Genomic DNA, 13,007 nt, shown 5'->3' with positions numbered 1-13,007 from the left:
CTCAAGATGTGCACTGATTGGAGCTACGGGGAATATTCCTGCCCCAGCCGGTTGATGCTGACTGCCTTAGATGGAAAAGCAGCTCTGTTTCTTGTAGATGTCCCCAGTGGGAATTTGTGTGATGATAGAAATGGCCAGAGGGCAGAGCTCATGGGCATGATGATTAGACAACCTGCAACACCAATGCAAGGTAAACACCAATTTAGGTCTCTTACTCACTCATTCACATTTATATTGAGCATCTCTTCTGGGCTGAGTCCAGCTATGCCCTGAGGATTTATAGATAAATAGCACATGGTTTTGAGGTGCTCTGGTCAAGCTGGGGAGAGCGAGAGGGAAGCACGCCACCCCATCACAAGAGACAGGGAGATACTGGAACCCATGGGAACAATACCGTGAGCTCCATGAGAGCACAAAGTCTCTTTATTCTCCACTGTGTCCTCAGATCCTTGCACTGTGTTGAGCTAAAGAAATTCCTGAGATATTTATGAATTGGATGAATAAGTCAATGAATGAATGCAAAAGAGGCAGCACAAATGCTGAAGAGGTGTCCAGGAAGGCTTATGCAAAGGGTGGGTGACATTGAGTCTTGAAATTCATGCGAAGTTGGCCTGGACTGGGGAGAAGGAGGATGTCATTCCAGAGAGAGAAGCCATCAGAGGAAGGATGGAGGGTGATGAATTTGGCATAGGTGGCACCAAGGTCCCTTGACACAGCCCCAGCTTTCATTTCTAGGCCACCTTTAGGACATAATTGGATCAGATTTGAAACTTACATGGAGCTTCCAAAATGCTGATAGTCCCTATAACTGTGATAGTATTTGATATCTACCAATCTCCTGGATTTTTTGTTTGTTTTTTTATTTTTTGAGATGGAGTTTTACTCTGTTGCCCAGGCTGGAGTGCGATGGCGCAATCTCAGCCCACTGCAACCTCCACCTCCCAGGATCAAGCGATTCTCCTGCCTCAGCCTCCCGAGTAGCTGGGATTATAGGCATGCGCCACCATGCCCAGCTAATTTTTTTTGTATTTAGTAGAGACGGGGTTTCACCATGTTGGCCAGGCTGGTCTTGAACTCCTGACTTCAGGTGATCCATCCGCTTCGGCCTCCCAAAGTGCTGAGATTACAGGTGTGAACACTGCGCCTGGCCGATTTTTTTTTTTTTTTAACCAAAGTAACAATTATGCCACCTAACCTGTTCTTCCAGAAGGTTGGTGCGCTTGGTCTGGGGAGAAGTGGGTTGACAAGTTCGATGAGGCATATTCAGGTCACTCCCTTGTCTATTTTTATTAACATGAAGAAAGGGATTCAGATGCAAGTGTGTCTTTACTCAGCCAGCCAGCCAACAGTTTACCTGGGTTCTCATCATCCATTAACTCGGTGACGTGTGACGGTTCACCCAGCAGCTCTCAGGTTCGGCTTCCTCATCTCAAAAGTGGAACAGAATGGTTCACCTAATGTATCAGGATAATCCTGTCCAATTCTGTTGCTGTGAAATACCCCTAAATGAGGAGAGGGTGAACGCAGAGCTCCAGGAGTTTGACAGTATTGCCCAAAGCACAAGTCTGTTGTTTTATCTTTAAAAAGTCACAGGGTTTTTGTATTCCACTTGTCGGTATAACTTGGTTTGCTTTATTTGTGCTTATTTTAAATGACTTACTAGCTTAGTGAGCCAGCCAGGAAAAAGGTGAGGAGAGTGAGGCCCTCACCTTGAGGAACCAAAACAAACAAACAAACAAACAAACAAAAAACAAAACAAAACAAAACAAAAAACTCAGTGATCAAGATAAATAACATTTGGATGCAATATTTTAAAGACTCAGATTGTCAAACTGGCCATTCCTGTTTGTAAATAAAGTTTTATTGGAACCCGCACTGGGATTAGGGGGAAGCAAGTGAGGCAGAGTTGTGCAAATACAGGATGGAATGCCGTTTTTACTTACAGTTTTGATGTTTTGTTCATAATGAATTTTGGGGCATTAATTTGGATTTTTAAAAAGTACTGCATTAAAATATAATTTATCTTGATTACTGAGGTTTTGGCATCTTTTAAGTTTTGCTCCGAGGCAGGGGCCTCCCTTGCCTCACCCTAGTGTACTTAACCCTTCTTCACTTTTCTCCTTCAAAGCTTGAAAGACGATAGACCCTCAGGAAGATGCCGCGTGTTATTCCTGTGTCCCCCATGTGGTCACACCTGGCCAGGCACCTGCATTGAAGAGGCACTTAGATGTGTGAGGCATCTGACACAAGGCCAGGTGCCCTCGGGCTCTCTGTAAACGCTGCACCCTGAAGGCCATGGGTTAGATCAGTCTCCCTTCTCACAAACTCATCTTGCAGCTTTTGGGAAGTCCCTTACACAATCTGATTCTCCACTTCCCCATCAGCAGAATGAGGGGATAGGAACAGGTCCTTAGGGGTTCTTCAGGCTCAGTGTTCTGGGGTTCTGGGAAGGCATCCCCCTGCAGGTAGTTGGGGGTAGAGGATAGGACAGGTGCATCCCTGTGCGAAACCTTCCTATGAGTCAGGGACTGAGAAAAGGTCAGCATATAAGATCACTGGTGTTTAAAACAGAAATGCCAAAGCGATGTCGCCAGAGTGGGAGTGAGGGAGGAAATGCTTATCGGTCTCTTAAAACCCCAGAGCACACAGGGCTTGTGCCGGGCGCCGAGGGGGAATGAAGAGAGGCTTGAGACAGCCTGAGTTCCTTTTGAATGGTTGCAAGAGAGGTTGTGTTCATAGACTGAGGTCTGATAGTGAAAGGGAGAGGGTGATGCAAGCCAAATGGTAGGTGGAAAGTCAGCACAGAGATCTACCTTACGGCTGAGATGGGGACGGTTCTTGGAAAAAGTGGGCCTTGAGAATGTGCTTCCAATAACAGAGAACATTGTGAACCCAGAGAGGAGCCTGGGGTATCCATCAGGATCCCAGAAGGAGACAGATGGTACCCTCAAATGGGGGAATTGAGGAGAGGTCAATAAATAAACCATTTGTAACAGTCTGGGAAGGTGAAGGGAAAATCAGCGAGGGATGGTGAAGCACTTTTGGGGCTAGCAACACTGGGGGCAATGATCATCTCTAGGCCTCAGTAGTAGGGCAAGAAAGGGTTCCCAGAACCTGCCATGGACCTGCAGCTGGAAGGGCGAGCTCCAGAGTGAATGCCTTGCTCCCTTTCCAACCTCTGATCTCTTGTCAGCACCTGCCAGATGGACCCAAGTGAGAGCTCCAGGGCAAGAAGTCTGCCAATGTCGTTCACACGACCCAGCAGCCCAGGGCTCAGATCTGGAGGGCAAATGAGGAGAGGCCGCTCACTGAACAGGACAGGCACGGGAACCGAGAGAGACTGTGTCTGTGCAAACATCTGTGTGGTTAAAGAGAAGGGAAAATGAGCTTCTGGGCCAGGCGCGGTGGCTCACGCCTATAATCCCAGCACTTTGGGAGGCTGAGGCTGGTGGATCACTTGAGGTCAGGAGTTCGAAACCAACCTGGCCAACATGGTGAAATCCTGACTCCACTAAAAATACAAAAATTAGCTGGGTGTGATGGCAGGCACCTGTAATCCCAGCTACTTGGGAGGCTGAGACAGGAGAATTACTTGAATCTGGGAGGCAGAGGTTGCGGTTAACTGAGATTGTGCCTCTGCACTCCAGCCTGGGCCACAGAGCGAGACTCCATCTCAAAAAAAAGAAAATGAACCTCTGTTTCTGGTGCTTCCAAAGCAGGAAGTGACTTAATTCTCACAATACCTGGCCGTATAGACATTTTGCAGGAGAGGAAATGGAGGCTAGAGAGACTGACAGCTGGACTTTCCAGTCAATCATTCAGCCAGGTGCAGAGTCTGTGGGCATTTCCGGTGGGGAGAGGCTCCCCCAGACTCCTGCAATTTGATTCTGCCTTGTCCTGTGATTGAAAGCCTCCAGTGCAGTAAGAAGTAGCTCCTTGCTGACTCCTGAGTGGAAGAAGAACAGGGCTCCAGAAAGGGGCAAGGAGAGGGAGAGGACTCCTGCGCAGAGGAGATGAGTGTTAACTTGTGTCCTGCTAGCAGTAGGGGTTGCTAGCTGTGCTCTGACACTGGCCAGGCCATGACGGGACTTGGGGCCTCTGAGTGAGAAAGGCTGGGGTTGACTCAGGACTGGGCCAGCTGGGGGGCCTCAGACTTTAGACTTGTGTTCCTGCATGCATGCCTTCAACCAAGCACACTTTCTGAATGCCAGTCAGGTGCTAGGTCTGGCTGCATGTTGAGGTTTCACAGGTGAACGGAAACATCCTGACACCTCTCCCTCGTGGTCCTCATCTGCCTTCTCATCACAGCCACCATTTATTGAGCTCTTGTTAGGTTTCAGGCTTTCTGTTAAGTTCCGCAAGTCAATCAATGCATTTAATCCTTATGACAGCACCACAGGGGTGGGTGTCCTCACTACTGTTTTACTCGTAAGGACTTGGGCCATGGAAGGGCTTGCATTTTAGTGAGAGACAGTGACAAGAGGACAGGCAGGCACAATCGGGTGTGGGAGCAGTGCCACCATCACGGACTGTCCCCAGACATTCCACCAGGGAGTTGAGCCCTGCCACCTACTGCTGTGTGTCCTTGGTCAGGTTTCTTTGAGTCCTGGTGATCGTCTCCTAGAAAGCCCCTCTCTGGGCTGTTAGAGGAAGAACGAGATGGCCCACAGGAAGCCTTTAGCACATGCACGGCCCACAGAGGCCCTGGGCAGCTGTTACTCTTCTTGCTCTAACTATCATTGTCACGCCAACTTTTTGTCTTCTTTCTTACTTTTCTCTCCTTCTCTCTCTCTCCTCTCTTTACTCCTTTTCCAGCCCAGGGGCTTTCATTATTGGCTTGGGGGTCCCTTAAGCACAATGTTTTGAAAAGACTCTGCAATCACACCAGGTTTGTTAGGCGTATATCATGTTCATGTTCTTCCCAAGGTCCCACATTGGACCCAGAAGGATGTCTTGAAAGGGTAGAGGAATGTGTCTACTTTTTATCCCAGAGTATGGCCTCCCTCCCTCCCTGCCTCCTTCCTTACCTCCCTCCTTACCTCCCTCCCTCCCCCCTCTCTCCTTTCCTCCCTGTATCTCTCCCTCCCTCTCTCCCTCCCTGCCTCTCTCCCTCCCTGCCTCTCTCCCTCCCTGCCTCCCTCCCTCCCTCTCTCCCTCCTTTCCTCCCTGTATCTCTCCCTCCCTCTCTCCCTCCCTTCCTCTCTCCCTCCCTGCCTCCCTCCCTCCCTCTCTCCCTCCTTTCCTCCCTGTATCTCTCCCTCCCCTCTCTCCCTCATTTCCTCCCTCTCTCCCTCATTTCCTCCCTCTCTCCCTCATTTCCTCCCTCTCTCCCTCATTTCCTCCCTCTCTCCCTCATTTCCTCCCTCTCTCCCTCATTTCCTCCCTCTCTCCCTCATTTCCTCCCTCTCTCCCTCATTTCTTCCCTCTCTCCCTCCCTCCCTCTCTCCCTCCCTGCCTCCCTCCCTCCCTCTCTCCCTCCCTGCCTCCCTCCCTTCCTCTCTCCCTCCCTTCCTGTCTCCCTCCCTTCCTCTCTCCCTCCCTGTCTCCCTCCCTTCCTGTCTCCCTCCCTTCCTGTCTCCCTCCCTTCCTGCCTCCCTCCCTCTCTCTCTCTCCTTTCCTCCCTGTATCTCTCCCTCCCTTTCTCCCTCCTTTCCTCCCTTTCTCCCTCATTTCCTCACTCTCTCCATCCCTTCCTCTCTCCCTCCCTTCCTCCCTCCCTCTCTCCCTCCTTTCCTCCCTCTCCCTCCATTCCGCTCTCCCTCCTTTCCTCCCTTTTTCCCTCCCTCTCTCTCCCCCTTCCTTCCTTGTGTAAGGGCCTGGGAAAGCAGCAACATAGCATCAAATATTTTCACAGATCACTGATGGTAGTTTCCTCCAGTTGTACAGATGTGCACATTACACCAAGATACAGGATGTGATTAGGTCATGCAGCTCACTGGAGGGGAGCGGGGACCAGCAGCAAGTCTGAGGTGATGAAATCTTGACCTCACTCCGCTCTCACCCAGTCGCCCTCACAGGTCAGTAAGCTGCTATTGTCTCCTCTTCTGGCCTTGATTTTCTGTTTGGTTTTTCTGAGGGGCCCCTCCCCTTCTCCCCTTTGTCCCTATTTTAAGTCCTTGAGTTGTCCTGAGGCTTCTGCCTGAGGCTGGGCAGGTAGGACATTGTCTCTTCATGGGGATTGCCCTTTGGAAAGTTCCAGATAGAGGCTGCATGGGCATGAGGGTAAGGGAGCGAGACTGTGAGTAAAGAGAACAAGTGAAACAGACAGGACCCCAAGGACAAAGGAAGATCCTGGGAGAGCCAGCAGAAAATGGAGCCTTCATGGGATGTCCACTTGGTTTGGTACCTGGATGCAAGAGTACCCACTTGGGCGCCAGCCTGCCCTCGGTGAGCAAGTGCTTAGGCTAGAAAGAGAGGGCCCCAAACAATCGAGGAGCTCGACAGTGGGTAATAGAGCTCTCAACCCTGTGGCACAGACATTTTTATTAGCTTGTTCATGTACAGATGTAGCAATTTTTAGAACAGGAGAATAGTGACACATACCCTGAGGCTACTGTGGCTTCTGCCTTCTTCAGCAGTAGATTCTGTATCTCAGGCTCCGAGCTGAAGGAAGGCATCGCACTTGCTTCCAATGCTGGGCCCGGAGCCACAAGAAACCAGCCTCTGGCCTCCAGTGCTATCACGCACGCCAGACCCACGTGGTACATGGTCAAAGCTCCCCAGTTTATTCCACTGTATCAGTCTACAAACACACCATCTCAGTGCCCCCATTCATCCAATAAGCTTCTGATTTTAATGTGGATGGCAAGGTTGAGAATTACTGTCTTTGACCACTGCAGGGGGCAAAAATCCAGCAAAATAAACCTACAAAACAGATATAGCTTTTCTAATTCTTTTGTTTGATTCAACAAGTCAGATGGTAAATATTTTTGAGCATGCCTTGTGTGCCAGGAATTGGGCTGGGCACTAGAGGTGGAAAAATGAAACAGACCACAGACATCACTGTGGTGAGGTTGGGCGGTGGGGAGGCGACATTGTTAGTTGCAGGAGATACTTTCAGAATTAAATGTCTAACATACCTGTGTATATTACCACATAATTTGAGCTCATCCATTCTCAACAAACCCCTCTGCTGTTTGCATAGTGTCCTAGGGTCTTTCTGGGTCTGGCTAAACAGGGGCAATGCAACTAGTCTGCAGACAGGGAGTCGACACTCTGTGAAAGCTGATCAGATAAACAACACTTCTTCAAGATGGGAGAAACCCACCTCCTTCTCCTGTACATACATAAACCTTATACGTGGGTCATACTCCTGTAGTTCCTACACTAAGTGCTATGCTAAGGCCTGCTAGAAAGGAGAAAAAGACCTTTGGGCTTTGTCATATGTGGAAACCCAGCAGGATCAGATGAAGGTTTTGTGACTTTTCCTAGATGATGCAACACAGTCACGTTGTCAATAGGAGGCCAAAATCACTAGGTAAAGACAAAGTCAAACTTCAAGTCTTTATGTGGCTCAAACGAAATGTCAGATGTGCATATAATTTGGAAACTGCAAATCCTCTGTACTTTAGTTTTCATGTTTTTTAATTATTATTACTGCATGAAATAAGATGGTCCCGTGAATTCAATCTTAGTCCAGGCTCTCCAGTCCACGCAGTGTGTGGACCCAGCCTAAGTCATAGGAGATTCAGGTGGTAGCATGCCTCCTTTGTAGGGCCTCTGGGAGGGCTGAAGATGGATGAAACATCTGGCACTCTTCCTGGTGTGAAATTATTTCAACACAGGTCAGTGGCCATTTGTCCCCATCCCCTGACTGATGTCACTGACTGTCCCTGAGAAGTCAGCGTGATAATAAAAAACTTGCTTTCTTGAGGGGAAATCTTGGCAAATGCAAACGGGATAAGGCAGAGCCAGATGAGATGATGTGGGATGTGAGCCTGGGGGAGCAGGAGCAGGAAACACTGTTCTGAGGTATATTTTGTATATGCATGGCCCTAGGTCCGCAGACAGGGGAGGGACTCAGCTGTCTGTCACTTGGCATATGGTTCCTGTAGATCAGTCAGTTGAAACAAACATGTTGGTTTTCAGAGTTTCCTTGGGCGCAGATTTCTCTACCCACACAGCACTATGAATATAGACTAATTACAAGCAAACTCCAAAAATGTGTGATTATGTGATGGTTGATTTACAGCATTCTTTATTTCATCCTCGGCCTGTGGCTGGAGAATGAAAGAGCTAGGCTTTATCTGATAGACTTCCATGAGCCCCTGGGTCCCTTTGCCTTCCTTGGGCAGAGCTAGAATTCCTGTGAATTGGGTGAAGCTTTCCAGAGATTCCTCTTCGCAAAGCAGGGAGCACCCTTAGTGTCCTAGCTGGAGAGGAAGATAGTGTCTCTTCTCCTAGGTTTTATTTTCTTAGCAGTAAAAACCAGGCCAGGTGTGGTGGCTCATGCCTGTAATCCTAGTACTTTCGGAGGCTGAGGCAGGAAGATTACTTGAGGTCAGAAGTTCAAGAGCAGCCTGGGCAACATGGCAAAACCCTGTCTCTACAAAAAATACAAAATTGGCTGGGTGTATTGGTTCACGCCGGTAGTCCCAGGTACTCAGGTAACTGAGGTGGGAGTATCACTTGAACCCAGGAGGTTGAGGCTGCAGTGAGCTGAGATCATGCCACTGGCCTGGGCAACAGAGCAAGATGCTATCTTAAAAAACAAAACAACAACAACAACAAAAAACAAACCCAAAAAAACAAGAAACTAATGATGACAAATGGCATTCTTCATGTCTGCGTGTAAATCAAAGTAAAATTATAAGCCCCTCTGCCCCACAACCGACCAAATGGACCCTCCTCTTGGCCAAGGGGATCCCAAAGAAAACTTAAAAAACTAGTTCAGGCCATAATATGATGGGAAAGGAGGTCATGGGAAAGTTTAGGCATGGCTGACCAGCATTATCATTAGGATAGAGCTCTTGACTGACAAAACAGACTCCTTGTAACAACAAGATACCCAACTACAACCTGACCCTGGAATAGCATTGCATGACAGACAGCAGGCCCTGGAGGAAATCAAAGTATTTTACCCCAAAATATATTTCTTTGACATACTTTGAAACGGTCCTGCAAAGCCTTTTTTTTTTTTTTTTTTTTTTTTTTGGTAGGGGAAAGTTGCTTTCTGTAGAGAATCTCCTTCTCTTACTGTCTTTTCTGGAGAATCTTACACCTTTTAAGGTCTAAGGTCTGGTAAGAGACATTTGCCATCTTTTCTCTTTGAAGCCTGTTACTTAGAGGCTTCAACTGCACAACAAGAACCTTGGCTTCCACAACCCCCTTCATCTTAACTCAAGCATGTCTTTATGCTGACTTTAATTCTGCAGGCACTGCTTACCTCTTTCACCCAATTGCCAAGAAGCAATCTTTGAATCCATGCCCTGCTTTGAGATGTCTGGCCTTTCCTGGTAGAACCAATGTATACCTTGCATATATTGACTTATACATGTCTTTTCCTGTAACTTCTGTCTCCCTAAAATGCATAAAATCAAAAGGTGTAACCAAACCACATTGGACACATGTTCCCAGGACCTGCTCAGGCTGTGTCATGGGCTATGGCCACTCACATTTGGCTCAGAATAAACCTCATCAATCTATTTTACAGTTTGGCATTTTTCATCAACATGTGTATGTCTGTGTGCTTAAAAATAGACCAAAGCATTAGAAGAATAGACCTTGTAAATCAAAAATAAAATTCGAAGACCCCCTGCCAACCATCTGAATGGACTTCCTCCTCAACCAGGGCTCTTAAAATTTAACCTGAGAGACTGTTTCAAGCTATAATGCAAAGCGGGGGTGGAACATGTCTCATTATACCTCTCTGGCATTAGTCTGATAAGAAATATGGCCGGGTGCAGTGGCTCACGCCTGTAATCCCTACACTTTGAGAGGGTGAGGTGGGCGAATTGCTGAGCTCAGGAATTCGAGACCAGCCTGGGCAACATGGCGAAACCTCATCTCTACAAAAAATAAAAATCAGCCGGGTATGGAGGCATGTGCCTGTAGTCCCAGCTACTTGGGGAACCAAGGCTGGAGAGTTGCCTGAGTCCAGGAGGTTGAGGCTACACTGAGCTGTTTGTGCCAGTGCACTCCAGCCTGGGTGACAGAGCAACACCCCATCTCTTATTTATTTCCTCACGTCATTGCTTTTACACATGGGATTCCTGAGGGTTAGAAAGAGGAGAACAGACTTGTCCTTCACCTCCACTATATATGGCATGAGCCCTGTTATTGGAGACATAAAGTCCTGGGTTCACATCCCATCTCCTTTACTTAATCATCCAGGTAGTATTTTTCTTTCTTTTGAGTCTTAATTTTCTTATTTACAAAATGGGAACGATTGTAATGCCCACCTAGTAGTGTTATTATTGGGACTAAATGAGAACAATTGCCTCTAGCAATCTAGTCAGTGAACCCCTTGAAGGATGGATGAAGTACCCTCCCTGCTGCACCACAGTTCACATTATTCATCTTTATTCCTTAGTTCTCAGTCCAGTGCTGGGCACACAATGAGCACTTATTGATTACTGAATAAATAAACAGTACCTGATTATGGGAAAGGGCTCTCCGGAAGCCGGATGCATGGAATGCACCCAGGAAATGCCACTTTCCCAAGGGACATGATCGGGGAACGGTAGAATGAGAACCATCTTCGCATTTCATCGAGCAGTGCACACCTGCTGCGTGTGCTCATCTTCAAAGCCAGATTGTGCCCTTTCAGTTTTGCTGTGACTTCCATATGCTTTTAAGTTAATTACTTTAGGTGGAGTTCTTTTACTTTTGTATTTTTTTTAAAGAACACTACAAAGAAATGTCTCCCTTGGTTTTATTTCCTGCCAGTCCCTTTAAGTTCAGCATTCTTGGGCACAAACGCTGGGTAAACACCAGGCTGGGAAACACTCATGACATTTTCAATTTCTTAACTCAATGGTGCTGGTGGCCTTGGCCCTGGTCTGGAGAGAGGCCAGGGGTACTACAGAGCGTGGGTCATTTACTGCTCTCTCTTTGCCCAGTGCCTTTCTCCTCTCAGGGTTGTGGACCTGAATTCAGAGAGTCCAAGTTAAAATGGGTTTTGTGAGCTGGCCTGGGAACTCAACCACCAAATACAAGAAGGGTTCTAGAAGAAACACACTTAAACCTGTCCTTTTCTCACTAAAGGGTCCACTTCCTTTCTTGTGGTTTGGTGAGCTGTGTACCTCTCCAGCTTTCTTTATGGTCAGCACTAGAAGAACAACGGATTGGGGGTTTATGCTTTCTCATCTGAAATGGGATTCTAGGTATTAGGTGTGAGCAGCACTCACTTTCCAGGCACTGCACCAGCTGCTTACATATCTTTATAATTTAAACTTTATAACAACCTTGCCAAGTAGTGATTGTACTCACTTTAGAGATGATGAACCTAAAGTTCAGAAAACATAAGTCCCTTGCTCAAGGACTTCTGGCTAGTATGCTACAAAGCCAGGATTTTGGGGGTTTCTAAGTCCCTGTTTTCCATGATCCCTCATTGGGTACCTGCACCATTTACCTGCAGGATTTCACCCACAGCACTGTTGTGAGGATCAGAGGACCTCCTTGGGACCTGTACCCTTGGAGATGGCCTTCTACTGTCCAGTGAGATGACTGCTGTCCCCAATCCCTTGCTCCCTTAGACAAACAGTAACTCTCAGTTCCTGAGTCCACAATTCAAGATCCTCAGTTCCCAAGTCTGCTATTCGAGGTCTCAGTGACTTCTCCGGCCTTGTCTCCACCCCTCCCTTCACAGCATCCATAATGTACCTGGGCTTCTCCCTTTTCTTTCACCAACCCTGAATTGCTAACACAATTATTATCACACCACCTTTTGGGGACAATGCTTCATTGTCTTCCCATAGACTCTAATTTTAGTTTTATGTTTCTAACTAAATGTTTCCATGCATATTTGGATTCCTCTGTTCTAGAGATTCCCAGTGATAGCATTCATTATAACGATCTAGTTTCTAGTGGGATGGTTAAAACAGTTTGCCGTGCTCTATCCCTAGAGCCTCTGAATCAGTGCATCTGGAGTGGAGACTGAGAGCTTGTATTTCTAAGAGGTTCCCAGGTGATGTGGTTGGACTGTGTCCCCACCCAATCTCATCTTGAATTGTAGCTCCCATAATTCCCTCATGTTGTGGGAGGGACTCAGTGGGAGATAATTGAATCGTAGGGGGCAGTTTCCCCCATACTGTTTTCATGGTAGTTAGTAAGTCTCATGAGATCTGATGGTTTTATAAAGGGAAACCCGTTTCGTTTGGCCCTCATTCTGTCTTATCGCCATGTAAGACATGACTTTTGCCTTCTGCCATGATTGTGAGGCCTCCCCAGCCATGGGGAACTGTGAGTCCATTAAACCTCTTTCTTTTGTAAATTGCCCAGTTGTGAGTATGTCTTTATCAGAAGCAAGAAAATGGACTAATATACCAGGTGATGCTGATGATGATTTTTTTTTTTTTTTTTTTTTTTTTTTTAGCATTGTTCTAGTCTTTCCCTCAATACACGCTTACTAAGAATCTTCTAAGATCTTGCTACTAACAGAGTAGGGAATGGACACTACCTTTGAGAATCCACAGTCTAGGTAGTAATTCTCAAGCTCAGCTACATGTTATAGAATCATCTAGGGAGCTTTAAAAAATTATATGCCTGGTCCCATCCCAGAGCAATTGATCAAAATCTCTGAAGTGGGGCCCAGTAGTATTATCATTTGTTAGCTCCCCAGGGGATGCTAATGTGTAGCCATCCAAGGTTTAGAACCATTGGTCCAGGAAAGAACAATCTTATCAACAGAAAATCGCTCTTTTAGAAGCAGCAGGATATTTCAAACAACTTCCTCAGGGAAGTGGCTGGGCTGAGTTAGAGCGAAGGGATTGAATTGGGTGTTAGCAGCCCTGGGTTTTTTGTTCAGTCTCTGCTTTGTGGCCTCAGGCAAATGTCTCAGCCTCTCT

The sequence above is a fragment of the Macaca thibetana genome, chromosome 20 (genome assembly GCF_024542745.1).
Source record: "Macaca thibetana thibetana isolate TM-01 chromosome 20, ASM2454274v1, whole genome shotgun sequence".
NCBI classification, from domain to species: domain Eukaryota; kingdom Metazoa; phylum Chordata; class Mammalia; order Primates; family Cercopithecidae; genus Macaca; species Macaca thibetana.
Note: the sequence above shows the minus strand (reverse complement) of the source record.